Source organism: Eumetopias jubatus, unplaced genomic scaffold (genome assembly GCF_037043125.1).
Source record: "Eumetopias jubatus isolate StellerSeaLion01/CBP00866 unplaced genomic scaffold, mEumJub1_p1.0 scaffold_9, whole genome shotgun sequence".
Classification (NCBI taxonomy): domain Eukaryota; kingdom Metazoa; phylum Chordata; class Mammalia; order Carnivora; family Otariidae; genus Eumetopias; species Eumetopias jubatus.
Window position 1 is genome coordinate 110,391,636 of NW_028274815.1, and position 14,148 is coordinate 110,405,783.

Consider the following 14,148-nt stretch of genomic DNA (forward strand, 5'->3'; position numbering starts at 1 on the left):
TCATTGCACCTGAGGCCTATAACTTTCGATGGCTCCCCAGGGCCTAGGGAATCAAGTCTAGACTCAGCAGCTTGGCACTTAAGGCCTTCCCTGACCAGTTCTCCAAGCTTGGGTTCCCCCTCCACCTGGGGAATGCCATCTCCCCCTCTGTTGGCTAACACTGCCCAGGATTTCAGGACCCTCTAAAGCATCACCTCCTCCAGGAAGCTGGTGGAACTATACCTCCTTATATCACAGCTGGCATGGCTCACTCATTTCCTGCAGAGTGGAGATCTTATCTTGTGTTCCCAGTGGCTCTGAGCACCAGACTGGGGCACAGGTGCTGACCACAGGTAACAAGGTCCAGCTGAGGGGCAAGTCCACCCTTGGCTCCAGCCTGCCAGCCTTGGGCTCTGCCACTGTCTTCACCTCACCTCAGCAGGCAGGGACTCAGTGTGGACAAGTCTCCCTGCCAGAGAAGGGGCACTCCCAAGAACCATGGGCCTGGTGAGCTTCTGGCGGCGATGTGCTTACCCTGTGCCTCAGTTTCCCAAAATGAAAAGAATGCCACCAACTCTTCCTCCCTCTTTTCTGGGGGGGGGGGTGGGGCTGGCAGGATCTGCTGAGATAGAGGAGCAGATCTCTTCGTCTATGGGGCTCAGAATTTGAAGCAAAGAGACTCCATCCCTATATGGTCAGCAACCCTTGTTTGGCTAGCTGGCCAGGCCCCAGGGAAGCCAAGTCACCTGCCCAGCGGCATCCTCATGACCAAACAGGAAAGCCTCGAAGGACAGGGCTGCCACACCCTCCACCCGCCTCCCTCCTTCCTGGCCCAGTTCCACGAGGCTGGCACCTCGTGGGAAATCCTCCCTCCTTTATGCTGGGTCTGCAAGAAGGCACCCAAGCATGTAACCTCTAGGAGTTCCCAGCTTCCACAACCTCTGGGGGGCAAGGAAAAAGTCTCTCCAGTCCCACTGACAGACAGACAGACAAAAAGACGTAAGGACAGGACCGGTAGTGATGTGGATTAAGCTCTATTCAGGTCTCATTTCTCTGTGGCCCCAGCTCTGCTCAAACCTCCATCCACACTCCCCAAGGCCAAGTCTGAAGCTCCACCTGACAACATTCTAAAAGTAATCCGAAACAGGTTATCTGCAGATTCCCCTACCTGACCTCTTGAGCTCTCCAGAGGCAGATGAAGAGGGCAATGGGCAATGCTAAACCCACAGAGTTGACATTCTAATGGCATCCCAAGCAGGGAGCTGTTTTTGCACTTGACCTCCCCAGCACCCCAAAATCACAGTCTGCATGACACCCAACTACTTGGCCTGGGCCTGGAGCCCCTCCTGGAAAAAAGGGGGCATGAAGCAGAGAACCTCAGCTGCCCACTCTGAGTGAGGACCCCTTCTACCTTAGAAGGTATGACTTCTTTCCTATCTCCCCAGCCCCCAAGGCCAGGCACCTCTGGGAGTCAGGAAAAAGCCCTTGTTTGTTAAGAAGCCTTCAGCTGGTGCAGATCTGAGCGGCATGGGAGAAGTGGCAGAGTGGAGTGGTTTAAGGCACAGAGCCTGGAGTCAGGTTCCCTGGGTTCAAATCCTCACTCTGTCTCTACTGAGTTATATGACTGTGCCTCAGTCTTCCCATCTGTAAAATGGGAATAAGGCCTACCTTATAGAGCTGTTAAGAGGATGAAAGGGGTTAATATTTGCAGAGTCTTTAGACGACTGCTTGGCACCCAGTGAGTATACCAGGGCCCTGGCCCAGCCTCTTGCGCTCTGCTTGATTTCTTCCACCCAGGATACTCCCCTTGCTCCAAGCCTTTCCTAGGCATGTCAGCGCTCCCCTCACAGTGTCCCCTTGGTCCATCACCAGTCCCTCTTATCTGGGGCCCTCCCAGAGCTGAGGTACCCTGACTCTCAGCTCTCAATTCTGAAAGCCCCAGCCACGCAATTTAATTCTCAGCTGGCTCCTTTGTGCAAAGAAGAGAGCTGTGGGTGGAGAGACAAGGGTCTATAGGAAGAGCCCCAGCCCTAGCTTCTTCCTCCCCTTCAAATCCCTCCTCCCAGGGCTGGGCAGCCAACAGGCACCCAAGGTATAGGCCTGAAATAAATCTCTGGCTGCCCAGACTGCCCCCATCTCCTCAGTTAGATAACACACACACACACACACACACACACACACACACACGCACGCACGCACACACACACACACACACACACACACACACACACACACCCCTCTGCTGACCCAGCCTGGATTTCCACCAAAGAGAGCAAAGGAAATCATTGATGACCAACCGACGACAACCCACAGCAACTCCACATTCCCCAAACCTACCTGATCCCCTTCTAGGCATACAGGCCCGCTTTTGAGCTGCCTGTACCTTCCCCACTTCCATTTCATATCCCGATTTTACAGCAATTTGCACAACTTCTTTAGTGGACAGAAAATAAAAATCCTCAGGGTCGCGTAAGGTTTAAAGGGGGGCTCTTGCAATGACTGCAATACCCACGTCTTTCTGCCTAACCCAGCCCTGACCTTCCCGCCTGGCTCAAGACTTCCCGAGGGTCAGCTACATGCCAGGAACTGTGCTAGATGCTCCAGATACAGCAGTGGGTCCCGATACATTCAGTCAAGGTCTAGCCCTTGAGAAGCTGGACAAAGTAAACAGACAACTGCAACAAACGGTTATGGAGTGCGATAAATATAATGAAAAAAGGAAACCAGGTGCTATGATGAATTACAGGGGAGTGGGGAGGGGGCCTCTACCAAGACTGGGAAGGCACATTTAAGGTGAGACCTAAAAAATAAGAAGGAGCAGAGCCAACCCAGTAGAAAACCCTAGAAGAACATTCCAGGCAGAGAAAATGGCACAAGCAAAGGCCAGGGCAGGAACAAGCTTCTGGTGTTCAGGGGGCAGAAGTGATTCAGACATGGCTATCAGGAAGAATGCAAAGGGGCAGTGGTCAGGATAAGGCTAGAGGAGGTCAGTGGTGGCCAGATCATGGAGAGTCTGATCAGTAAGCTTTGAAATTTTATTCCAAGTGCAACAGGGAGCTATCAAGGGTTTTAGAGGAATGTGATTATCTAATCACTATTTTTCTAAATCATTCTTGTTGCTCTGTTACAATAGATTAGAGGTGGGCAAATGGGAATTTGGAGAAAGCAGAAAGCTACTACAGCTTTTGGGCAAGACATGAAAGGTGGCTTGGCCTGGGTCAGTAGCCTGGGGCCATAGCAGTGAGTCTGAGCATGAAAAACAGGCCTGAGATAGATTTTGCAGAAAAAGCCAAACGGACATGCTGTTGGACTAGATGTGGGGATGGAGGCAAAGGGCGGAGTTGGTGCCACCAGCTGTCTTTACAGGTGGGTGGGTTATGGGCTGTTTAGAGAGATGGGAAGGCCCGCAGAGGGTCACATCTGGGGAGTGCCGTCAGGGTTCTGTGTCATCCATATGAAGTTTTCATACCTACGAGACATCCAGGACACCCTAAACCATCGGATGGGTGGCTAGATAGAGAAGCTGGGGCTGGTGACAAAATTTGCTACTTAAGATCATGAGAAGGAAAATGATGTACATTTAAGATCAGTGTGTTTGTAAATTAATGCTTGATTTTATAAATCATAAGAATGAGAGCTGGGAGGATAGGTAAATAGCGGGAGTCATGACAGAGGAGGGGCTGAAGACAAAGCCCTGGGATCCTCCAACATTTAGAGTTGAGTGAAGGAGTTGTCCCCAAAGACAACTAAGGAAGGGCTAGCCAGGGAAGGAGGAGGAAAACCAGAAGTCAAGAGAGGATATTGATTCTAAAGGAGAGAAGATTAATAAGACCCAGGGGGTCAAGGAAGACCTGCTTGTGGGAGCGTGGAAATCACTGGAGACCTTGACTGGGGAAGTTTCAGTGAAGTGCTAGGACTGAAGCAAAGGAATGTGCTCCAGAGAAACAGGTGCACACAGCTCTTTGGAGAAGTTCTGCTGTGCAGAGAACTGGAGAAGTAGGTCTGTAGGTGAGGGAAAATGAAGAGTGACGGCAAAAAAGGGGGCGGGGCTATAAGTAAGGGAAGGAGGGCATCAAGGTGTGTCCTTATCCTGTTGCAAATGATCCAGGAGAAAAGAAGCACTTCTAACACTGCACAGAGGGGAAGTAATCCAAGAGTGTGGGTCAGGGAGTGAACCACCTTGGAGCCCAAGTGGCGGCCTGGGCCTGTGGCAGGAACTGAGATGCTTCCTCCCCCCTCACAAGAAGGAAGGGGGGGCAGAAGCTCCAGATTCACGGCACACACTTTCAGATGCATACCTACCCAACCCTCTGTTCATGCCCACTCCAACAACCCCTGCGGCACCTGCTTGCTTGCTGCTGTCTCCAAACACCAAGTTGCCCCCCACGGACTGCCACAGGATGTGTCACCACCAGCCGGGTCTGCAACCTGTGGGTACATCTCACCATTCGTGCCAGCCACTGCACTTACCTCACGGGGGCTCTGCCTCTTCCTAGGGCTAGCTCTGAGGGGGTCCACGCGCCCCTCACCTGCCCTACCAGGGCCCCAGCCCCCAACCCCAAGGCAGTGGCCTCTCTCTCAGCCCCTCCCCCCAAAGTGAGCACTCAGTACACCCTACCCGTTTCCCAGCCTGGCTCCCCATTTGGCCCTTCTGAGAGAGCTGCTCCCCACCCTGCCCGCCGCCACCCCCCCTCCTCGAGACCACCCGGAGAGCCGGAGGAGGGCGGGCGGCCCAGCCTCTCCCGGTGTCCCGGCCGTCGCCCCGGCGCCTTCTCTTCTCTCCCCAGCGCCCACCCCCTGGACCTACCGAGTCGCCGCGGGGCGTCGGCGCCCGGCTTTGTCTGCGCCCACCGAGCGCGCCCGCCGGGCGCCCGGGCGCTCCCCTGCCGCACGCAGCTCCGGGGGTCCCGCCTGCCCTGACCCCCGTGCGCTGGCCTGGCCTGCGCAGCCCCCGCCCCGGGATCACCCCACCCGGCTGGACCACCGCTTCCCCGGACGCAACCGAGGGGAGCGCGGCGCCCACCGCGGTCCGCGAGCCTCCCCGGCACCGCGCACCCTAGCCCTCCCGCCCGAGCGCCGCGCTGGCCGCCGCAGCCCGGGGCCGCCAGAGCCCTCGGGGCCCCTCACCCTCCCGTGCCGGCCGCAGCTCCTGCCGGCGCGAGCGAGAGCTGGGGGCCGGGGGCCGGGGGGCCGGGGGGCCGGGAGCGGGGGCCGGGAGCGGGCGCGCGGTACCTTTCCCTGCTGAGCCGGGGAAGTGAGTCTGCGGCGAGCGGCGCTCCAGCCTCGGCCTCCTCCGCCTCCCCTCCTCCTCCAGCCGCCTGGCTTCCTCCTCCAGCCGCCGCCGGGACCGTAGGGGCCCGAGCCAGCCGCCGCGGCCTGTGTGGGGCCCCGCTCCGCCTCGCGTCCCCGGCCCACCCCGCTGGGTCCGCCCGGGCCCGGCCCCCAGCCCCGCCTCGGGGCGGGGACGCGCCGAGCTCCTCCCCGGCCCGGCCCGCCGGGGGCGGGGATGCTGAGGCAGCCGGAGCCGAGGACCGCCGGGCCCCCGCCTCCAGAGCCCCAGGCCCAGCGCTCCGCACCTGGGCCCGACACCCCCTCCTCTAGCTGGGCGCCAAACGTCCCCACTCCGCCCCAAAAGAAAAGCAGCCAGCCCAGCCCCGGCAGCCCTGTGCTGGGCGTAACTCGGGCCAAGGCTGCCTGCGAGACGACCCGCGGAGCCAGGACGCGGGCCTCAGTTTACCCGCGGAGCTCAGAATCCTGCTTTTAGAGGGAAGGGGCGCCCCTCTCTCCTCCTGGAGCTGCCTTCGCTCGCGCAGACCCTACACCGGATCTCAGTTGGGATCAGAGGGCTCGTCCCCAGGGGCCACAACCAATCTCATTTTCTCTTCAACACGGGTGCCTCCACTGCCACCCGCCACCACCCCACCACCCGCCACCACCCCGCCACCCGCCACCACGCCTCTGAGACCTCCGCGCCTCACTCTCCAACCCTAGACAGTAGGGGGTCGGGGCAGGGGGCTCTCAAACAGCCACAGCCCGTCCCTTCGCCGCTCACTGAGCGGGCTTTAAGGCCTTTAAGAAAACATTCTTCACTAGTGCCCACTGCCTCATCCTCGATTTAATAAACCGGAGCAAGTAGGTGTGAGGGTCACTTTTTCTTTTCTTTTAAAAATCATAGTTAGTTGGAAATTATTTGCTTATTCGCTATTTGAGATTCTGTAAGCACTGCTCTGGTCCCTTGTACAGGTTTTCATTTGTGCTCTTTTAAGGGGTGAGGTCAATTGGTCTGGTACCATCTCATTGTTTAACTCTGTGAGCATCTCCAGGGCCTCCTGGAGCTGATTAGAGACACAGTGCACCCGGGCGGAAGCGTTGGGTGGAAGCCGGGCCTCTCCCCTGAACTGTCTTTCAGGCTGAGAAGGGTGCCTCACCTAACCTAGACCCTACAGGGGACCCACCAGGTCCCACTGCAGAGCATAGGTCCACATGGGTGGAGGCCAGGAGAGCAGAGGTATCCCTACAGAAATGGGGTTTGATGCTCCTCTGCAAGAGGGACCCATGTGAGTATAGGCTTCAAGATAGGGACATGGTGAATTTTATTTTTTTTAAGTTTTTATTTATTCATTTGAGACACAGATACAGAGAGAGAGAGAGAGAGAGAGAGCATGAGCAGGGAGAGAGGCAGAGGGAGAGGGAGAAGCAGGCTCCTGGCTGAGCCAGGAGCCCGATGTGGGGCTCGATCCCAGGACCCTGGGATCATGACCTGAGCTGAAGGCAGACGCTTAACCATCTGAGCCACCCAGGCGCCCCGGACATGGTGAATTTTAGGTGAAGTTTCTTCTCAGCAGAAAAGTCCTTGTCATTGCCCAGGCTAGTCCCTTCACCGAGAAAACCTTTCTGCCACCTCTTGACCAACCCCCATGTCCTCTTGGAGTTAAAGGTCAGGTTAAATGTCACACCTTCCTCTGTGAATCCTTCCCTGTCTGAAGAAGCAGAAGGTTTCTGAGTGGGCTCTCAGAATTAGATTTCCTGGGTTTGAATTCTGCCTCCATGTGGCCTCCCTGTGCTTCAGTTTCCTCATCTGTAAAATGGGATTAATAAATAATACCTATTCCAAAGAGTCGTTGTATTAAATAAGAATGTTAATATGGACTTGATGAATGATGGAAAACTACTCAGACTGGCTTGGTGTCAGCAAATAGGACATGCATACGTTCACATAAGAGAAGACGCCAATGGTCTGCCTGATCCAGGTACAAAAAGGCTTTGAAAATATCATCAAGACTTAGTCTTCCCCTCCTCGTCTCTCTTCTCTGTTCCTTGCTGTGGCAAGATGGCTGCCAGCAGCGTAAGTCCCACCCTCACAACCCAAGTCCTCATTTCTTTCAGCTGTCCCAGCAAAAAGCCAAGGTTACACCAAGTTGGCTCCGCCTGGGTCACATATCATTGTTTGGGCCTGAATCACATGCCCAGCCCTGGAGTCGGTCCATTCCAAACCACAGGGATGCGGAGTGAGGAAGGGTGATGTCAGGGCACTGTTTACAATTAGAAGGTGAATGGGCCCAGAGCTGTGTGCCAAGCACACAGAGAGTTCACAAAAAATATATATATATACTTGGCCTTTGTTGAAAGCCTTCATATTTCAGGGGTGCCCAGTACCTTTTGAACACCCTTCTGTGTTTGGGGAACTTCCCATGTCACAAATCCTGCACCCCCTCCTCCAAAGCCAAAAATGCTCTTTCCTAGTCTCCTCTGCAGTGGAGATGCTGGCTTCACCCAGGCCCTGCAACCAGATGCACCACGGAAGATTTTTCTGTGGAAGTGAGCAACGTGAGGAAACAGGCGGCACCCAGAATCCGTTGGGGAGGATGGTAGCAAGGATGGCGCCGGAGGCATCTGGCTGTAAGGACAACTGTGGCAGAGGTGCTAGAAGACTTGCCAAAGTTCGTTTCAGTTGCCAATTGCTGCCTGACCACCCTCATAACTTAGTGGCTTAAAACAACAGTTTCTTATTTCTCAATTCTTTGGGTTCACCAGGCTCAGCTAGACAGTTCTTCCGCGCATGTGCTGTTGATTAGGGACATCAGCTGGAATCTTGACTGGGTCTGGAACAATCCAAATGGTTTCTGTCTCCATGGGACCTTTCCTGCAGAATGGCCTGGACTTCCTTACAACATGGCAGCCTGGCTTCTCTCTGGGGTGAAATGGAAGCAGCTTCCATTTGGAAGCAGCATCACCATGTGGTGAGGATTAAAAAGAACAAAGGATATAAAAATTGATGACCTAGGCCCAGAAGGGCCATTTCATTGTTTCTACCTCATTCTGTTGGCTAAAGAAAGTCACAAAGCCAGCCCAGATTCAAGGGGAGGATAAATGGACTCCACCTCTTGATACAAAAGGTGCAGTGTTGTGTTAGTTTGCTAGGACTGCTGCGACAAAGTCCCACAAAGTTGGGCGCCTGGGTGGCTCAGTTGGTTAAGCGACTGCCTTCGGCTCAGGTCAGGATCCTGGAGTCCCGGGATCGAGTCCTGCATCGGGCTCCCTGCTCGGCAGGGAGTCTGCTTCTCCCTCTGACCCTCCCCCTCTCATGTGCTCTCTCTCTCATTCTCTCTCTCCAATAAATAAATAAAAAATCTTTAAAAAAAAAAAAAAGTCCCACAAAGTAGATGGCTTAATCAACAGAAATGCATCGTCTCACAGTTCTGGAGGCTGGAAGTTCAAGATCAAGGTGTCAGTAGGGTTGGCTCCTTCAACCAGCAGAATCTGTTCCATTGCTGACTGCTGGTTTCTGGTGTTTTGCTGGCAATCTGTGGTAGTCATTGGCTTACAGAGCCATCACCCCAATCTCTGTTCTCATCCCTTCATCTTCACACAAGTTCCCCCTGGTTGCCTGTCCCTATTCTGTGTCCAAATTTCCCCTCCTTACAAGGACACCAGTGAATTAAGACTCATCCTAATAGCTTCATTTTTACTTGATTACCTCTGTAAAGGCACGATCTCCAAATAAGTTCATGTTCTGAGGTACTGGAGATTAGAACTCCAACATACCCAATATATCTATCGGGGAGACATAATTCAACCTGTAGCAAATGAGCATACAGGAATGGAAAGATTCCTTGGTAGCCATATTACAGCAGAAGCCCCAAGGAATACCTCTCTCTTACCTTTGAGCATGGATTTCTGGGGTACACAGTTTCAATTAGGGTCTGGAATTTTAAATGCTCCTTACAAATCATTCCACCATCACCAGCAGCCTTGGGTACAACCCGTTTTCCCATCCCCGCCTCCCCCCCCCCAACTAAGGGTGTCTTCGGAGGCTGATTGGCGCAAAGTGGATTGGAGCTAAGAAGGTTCCTCATTGTTTCCTCCCAGAACGAGTGGAAGGAGGTCAGGCATAGGCACCTGACCAGCTGTAAGGCCTTGAGAAAGTTAGGCAAACTCCCTTTTGTAGTCCTTCAAATGAGGGTAATGTTAGGAGCCTGTCACTCAGGGTTGTGGTGAGGATTAAAAAGAACAAAGGATATAAAAATTGATGTCCAAGTCATCAGACCCCCCCTCCAGATGTTATTAGCATCAGTCTGCCACATCCACACAGCGGATTTAGACTCTGCTTTGTGTTGAAACATTAGTAAAGCATTGATCACAGTCAGACTTCACATGTGTGGCACACTTTAGAGTTTACAAAGCCCTTCCACACCCACCACCACAGGGAGAGGTCAGAGTAACAAAGAAGGGCTTTAGGAAGTGTATTAATTATTAAGTAATGATGGCTTCTATAAGGAAGAGACCCAAGAATACAGTGGTTCAAACATAATAGAAATTCATATCTTACCTACACAATAAAGAGGTATTCCCATTTCATAATGGCTTTCCTCCACATTGTGATTCAGGAATCCGGGCTCATTCCAATATGTGCCTCCAGCAACCATCAGGGTCTTGCAGTCATCTGCACAAAGCCGATGACTCTGACAGCAGAAGAAAGCCTCAGCTTGAAAACTGACATTACTTCTACTCACACACCATTGGCCAAAACCATTTGCATGGTCGCACCTAACTACAAGGGAGGCTGGGAATTACGCTCTAGCTGGGAATCCAGGAAGGGTAGGAAAGTGATTTTTGGTGAACGGCCAGCAGTCTCTGCTATGAGGGAGCTTTTTAAAGTTCTAGAAGGGATGGATCATGTATCCCCAAGGAAGCATCCTTCTGGGATGGAGGATATAGTGGGTTGACTTACTGGCCACAATTCTTCACTTCCCTGTGTAGTATTTTGCATCCATATTCTTGTCACAACTCAGGTGGGGTGTATTTTCCCACCCACTGACATCAGGCTTGAATGAAATAAAGTAGAAGTGGTAGTGTGTCTGTTTGGAGCCTCAGCTCAAAGAATTCCTGCATGTTTCCACTTCCTTGTAGTGCTTTCTCCACCTCCATTAGAAACGTTCCCCTGGATAGCTACTGCCCTTCAGCCTGGGACTGCAGAATGAACACACGAGCAGCAGACCAGCGGTCAACCCAGAGCCAAGAGCCAAACTCACCCGGACCATATCTTGAAGCACCTATCTGATCCAAGCCTAGATCAGCGAATGCCCAGCCAACTTGTAGATGCATGAGATCAGCAGCGTCATCCCAGGCAACACACACATACCCAGGAGAAAGGAATACTAATTGTTGTATGCCACTGAGGTCTCGTGGTTTTTACACAGCACTGTCTCGGCAATAGCCAACTGGTAGAGAGAGACTAAGAGCAACCTTGCCTACCCAGGCTTTTCATAAGTTACAGCAATTCCATCTGACCAAAGAAATAATTAGAAAACAAGAGACTACGTGGCTCAAAACCAGACCTGCATAGCCACACAGTACGTGAATATTGTGTCTGAGGTCAAGGCCACACTGTATACTTCTGCCTGTCCTCTCCACAAATCCTGACTGCTGTCCTTAGGTTTCTCCACCAGGACAGGAGTCCCAGCTCTTCAGCCAACATCTTTGGCTACCATATGGTGGTCCCGCTGGAACAAGGATATATCAATGAAAAGATACTAACAGACCCAGGCACAGAATACGAGTTCCGTTGCTGTGGGTAAGCCTACAACTCTGTACACCCAGGAGTGGGAGACAGTGCAGCAGGCTCTGATGGACAGACTAGCGCCTGTGGCCCTCAGGTCCCCCCACTGAAGGAAGCCAGCTGCCGCTGTGACCACCCCCATCAAGATGAGGTTCCCAACAGGTCTGCTCAAGCAGGTCTTCTCAGACGGCACACTAAGCACCTGGAGACCTCGTGAAAATGCAGGTTCTGATTTATCAGGTCTGGCGTGGGGCCTGAGATTAAGCTGAGACTGATGCCCTTGGTCCTCAGGCCCAACTTTGAGTAGCAAAACTCCAAAGCAATGGTATGAGTCTCAGCCGCACACTGGAATAATCTGGGAAGCTTTTGAAAGCACTGACGCCCGGGTCCCCCCCGAAAGGCTCTGAATTAGGGGGCCTGGGGAGCACCTGGGCACCCTAGCCATCCCAGCACATAGCCACTTTCTAAAAGCACCCTTCACTGTTTTCAGGGGACGTGTCCTGGCTTGCCGCCTCTCCACTTTTCCGGAGCCTCTGGTCTCTGTTTGCCTATCCTTTATCCTCCCAGGTAAGGGAATCAAATGTTTTTAACTAAAGTGATTCCCATGTTGAGAAAGACATCTCAAAAAGGCAAAATAGGAAGGCAAAAATGGAGTCCTTTAAATTGAACAAATGTGACCTTTTGAAAATCTCACTCTCCTGCCCTTCTTTTCCTCATTCTCTGTTGCCCAGGGCAGACGCACCCCCCACCCCCCCAACTCCCACCCCCCCACACCCTCACCCCCCGTGCTCCTTCCATCCACTGGAAAGTCGGCAGCGACAGGCTGAGCAGGGCCTTAACTAATCTGCAACCCAGAGTGAGTACGTGGGAAATGTTTGCTTTTTAACTAGGATAATTTAACAGCTGTTTTAGAGCAAAACAAGGGTAGAAACACGGAAGTGGGCTTAAACTTTATGTGAATTTTTGAGGTGAAATCCCAGACTTCAGAATAATGCAGAGTTTGCTACTGAGGGCCTCTAGGTGGGGGTTGAGGGTGGGGACCAAACTTTGGAGGGCTTAGAAGGGTTGCCATATTTAGCAAATAAAAATACAGGGCACTCAGTGCAATCTGAATCTCAGACAAACAATGAATCATTTGTTCACAGAAGCGTGGGCCCCAGTCACACGCAGTGAGTGAGTGGCACAGTTGAGTGCCCCTCCCCCGCAGCCCCGGTCTGTCGGGTTCTTCACCATGACAGTAGGTGTACAGTTAGGCCATGAGGCAGACCCTGGTGAGCTCCAGATGACCTCAGGAATTCCGGGAATCCTCTGGAAGCATCAAAGGGCATCCGCCTAGACTCTTGGCTTATGTGGATTTTGTTTGTTCCTTGGTTTTTTTGTTTGACAATCTTTGCGTGCTTGGGCCCTATGCTCAGAGTTTAGGAGTCAGGTCCGGGGCAAGCACCTTGAAAACAGAGAGCATCAACTTCTTGGCCTTGGGTCCTCCATACCTCGATTTAAATGCCCATCACCACCCCCCCGGCGGCCCGTCTCCCCACAGGTCTGGCCTGATTCCTGCCCCTTTCCCCACTCATACCACAAACCCCAGGAAACCTTGTCGATCTCCAGTCTAACCCTGACCGGTGCCACTGCACAGGATTTGGGGAAACCAAGAAAAACAAACTAAAGTGTGTGTCTCAAGTCACATGAATTGGGAAGGAAGGGCCCAATCGGGAGAGGGGAACAGAGGGGATGCGGTAAATGGTGACCCATCTACGAGTCCTTTGCCTTCTCTGCTCCTAACTCCCTCCTGTAGAAATGGGTACGCTGAGCAAGCTGCCTTCGGACATTATTCCTCTGGGCACTGTCCTTCTCGCTTCTAAGGCCCCCACCCCCACCCCTGAGGAACTGTGCACTGGGCACTCAGCTTCAGTCAGGAGATCTTTCCTGAGCCCTGAGTTTGTGCCAAGCATGCTGGGCCATGGACCTCAGCAGTGGAGGAGGTGACCTTGGCCCAGCTGACTGCCCCACAGCATCCCAGACATCAGAGCAGAACAGCCCAGGACCTCCTGGCACTGGTGAGGCAGACTGATCTGGTCATGGCTGAGTGTGTATGCCTGTATGTGTGTCAGCAGCCTGGTCCCCACCCCACCCTGGGGGCCGGTGGACAGCCTCACTGACCACAATGCACTGTGTCAGCGACAAGTAAACAGGATGGATTGATTGCTGACTCCATAAACAGATAGATGCCAATCATCATCTAAACAGGAAAGTAAAACACAGAACCCGTGGGGAGAGGAGCCTTCACTATTCTCTGTGATGGAGGAGAGAAGGGGGAGGAGACGGACAGAGAGAACCCGATGGACACAGGAGTGAAGGAGCAGAGTCACAGACCCGGCGACATGGGCAGCACCGAACCCACGGTTTGGGGGTTGCTGTGTTTCTACCAGCTGTTCTGTACCCCCCAAGGTGCCCCTACTTGCCAAGCTCCCCTGCCCTGGACCAGTCTCCCCACATCTGACCTCCCGCCCTCCCTCCCATGGAGGCCTCCGCACCCTCTTGCAGGCCCTGCTCAGACTGCAGCTTGTCCTAGAAATCCTCAAGGATAAACCGCCCACAGGGCTCCCTCTCTTTTGCACAGAAAAGTTCCAAAGTGTGTCTCCAGCCAGGTATATTCTAAGAGGCTCATCTTCTCTCCTTTTGGGCCACTACCGAGTCCCATATTATAGGATGTATGATTTTTCGCACTTTCGAATAGAAACACTGAACTCTTTGTGGGTCCACCCAAGGTCACCCCCAAATGAGGAACAAATTTAGCCTCCTGAATCTTAGCCTTTCAGCTCCCACCCTCTTTCCTGGTCCACTTATTGCCGACCTTTCTTGGCCTGCCCCACCCCCTGCCGGGTCTTGCTAGTAATGTGTCTTGAAGGAAGCACTGCGGGGAAAGGGGGGTGACTGAGGTAGGGGGTGGCTAGGGCTGCCAACTTCCTGGGAGGAGCACTTACCCATGAAACAGACCATCCTCTGAGTCACTGAGACAACTGGGAGATCCTGGAGGTTGGGAGAGGCTGACTCATCCTTGTCTCTATTTCGTCAGGGAAGGAAAAGGCCTCACACATAGGGGAATGGCC

The 14,148-nt window shown here is 53.3% G+C and overlaps 1 protein-coding gene across 1 annotated transcript in view; it reads right to left on the reverse strand.

Moving 5' to 3' along the window:
• Window positions 1-5,353, reverse strand: part of SMOX (spermine oxidase) — a 48,146-nt gene extending 42,793 nt beyond the window's left edge. Inside the window, exon 1 of the mRNA XM_028118913.2 lies at window positions 5,212-5,353. The gene's annotated coding sequence lies outside the window, so the exon portion shown is untranslated. The remainder of the gene's footprint in view (window positions 1-5,211) is intronic.
• Between the last annotated feature and the right edge of the window lie 8,795 nt (window positions 5,354-14,148).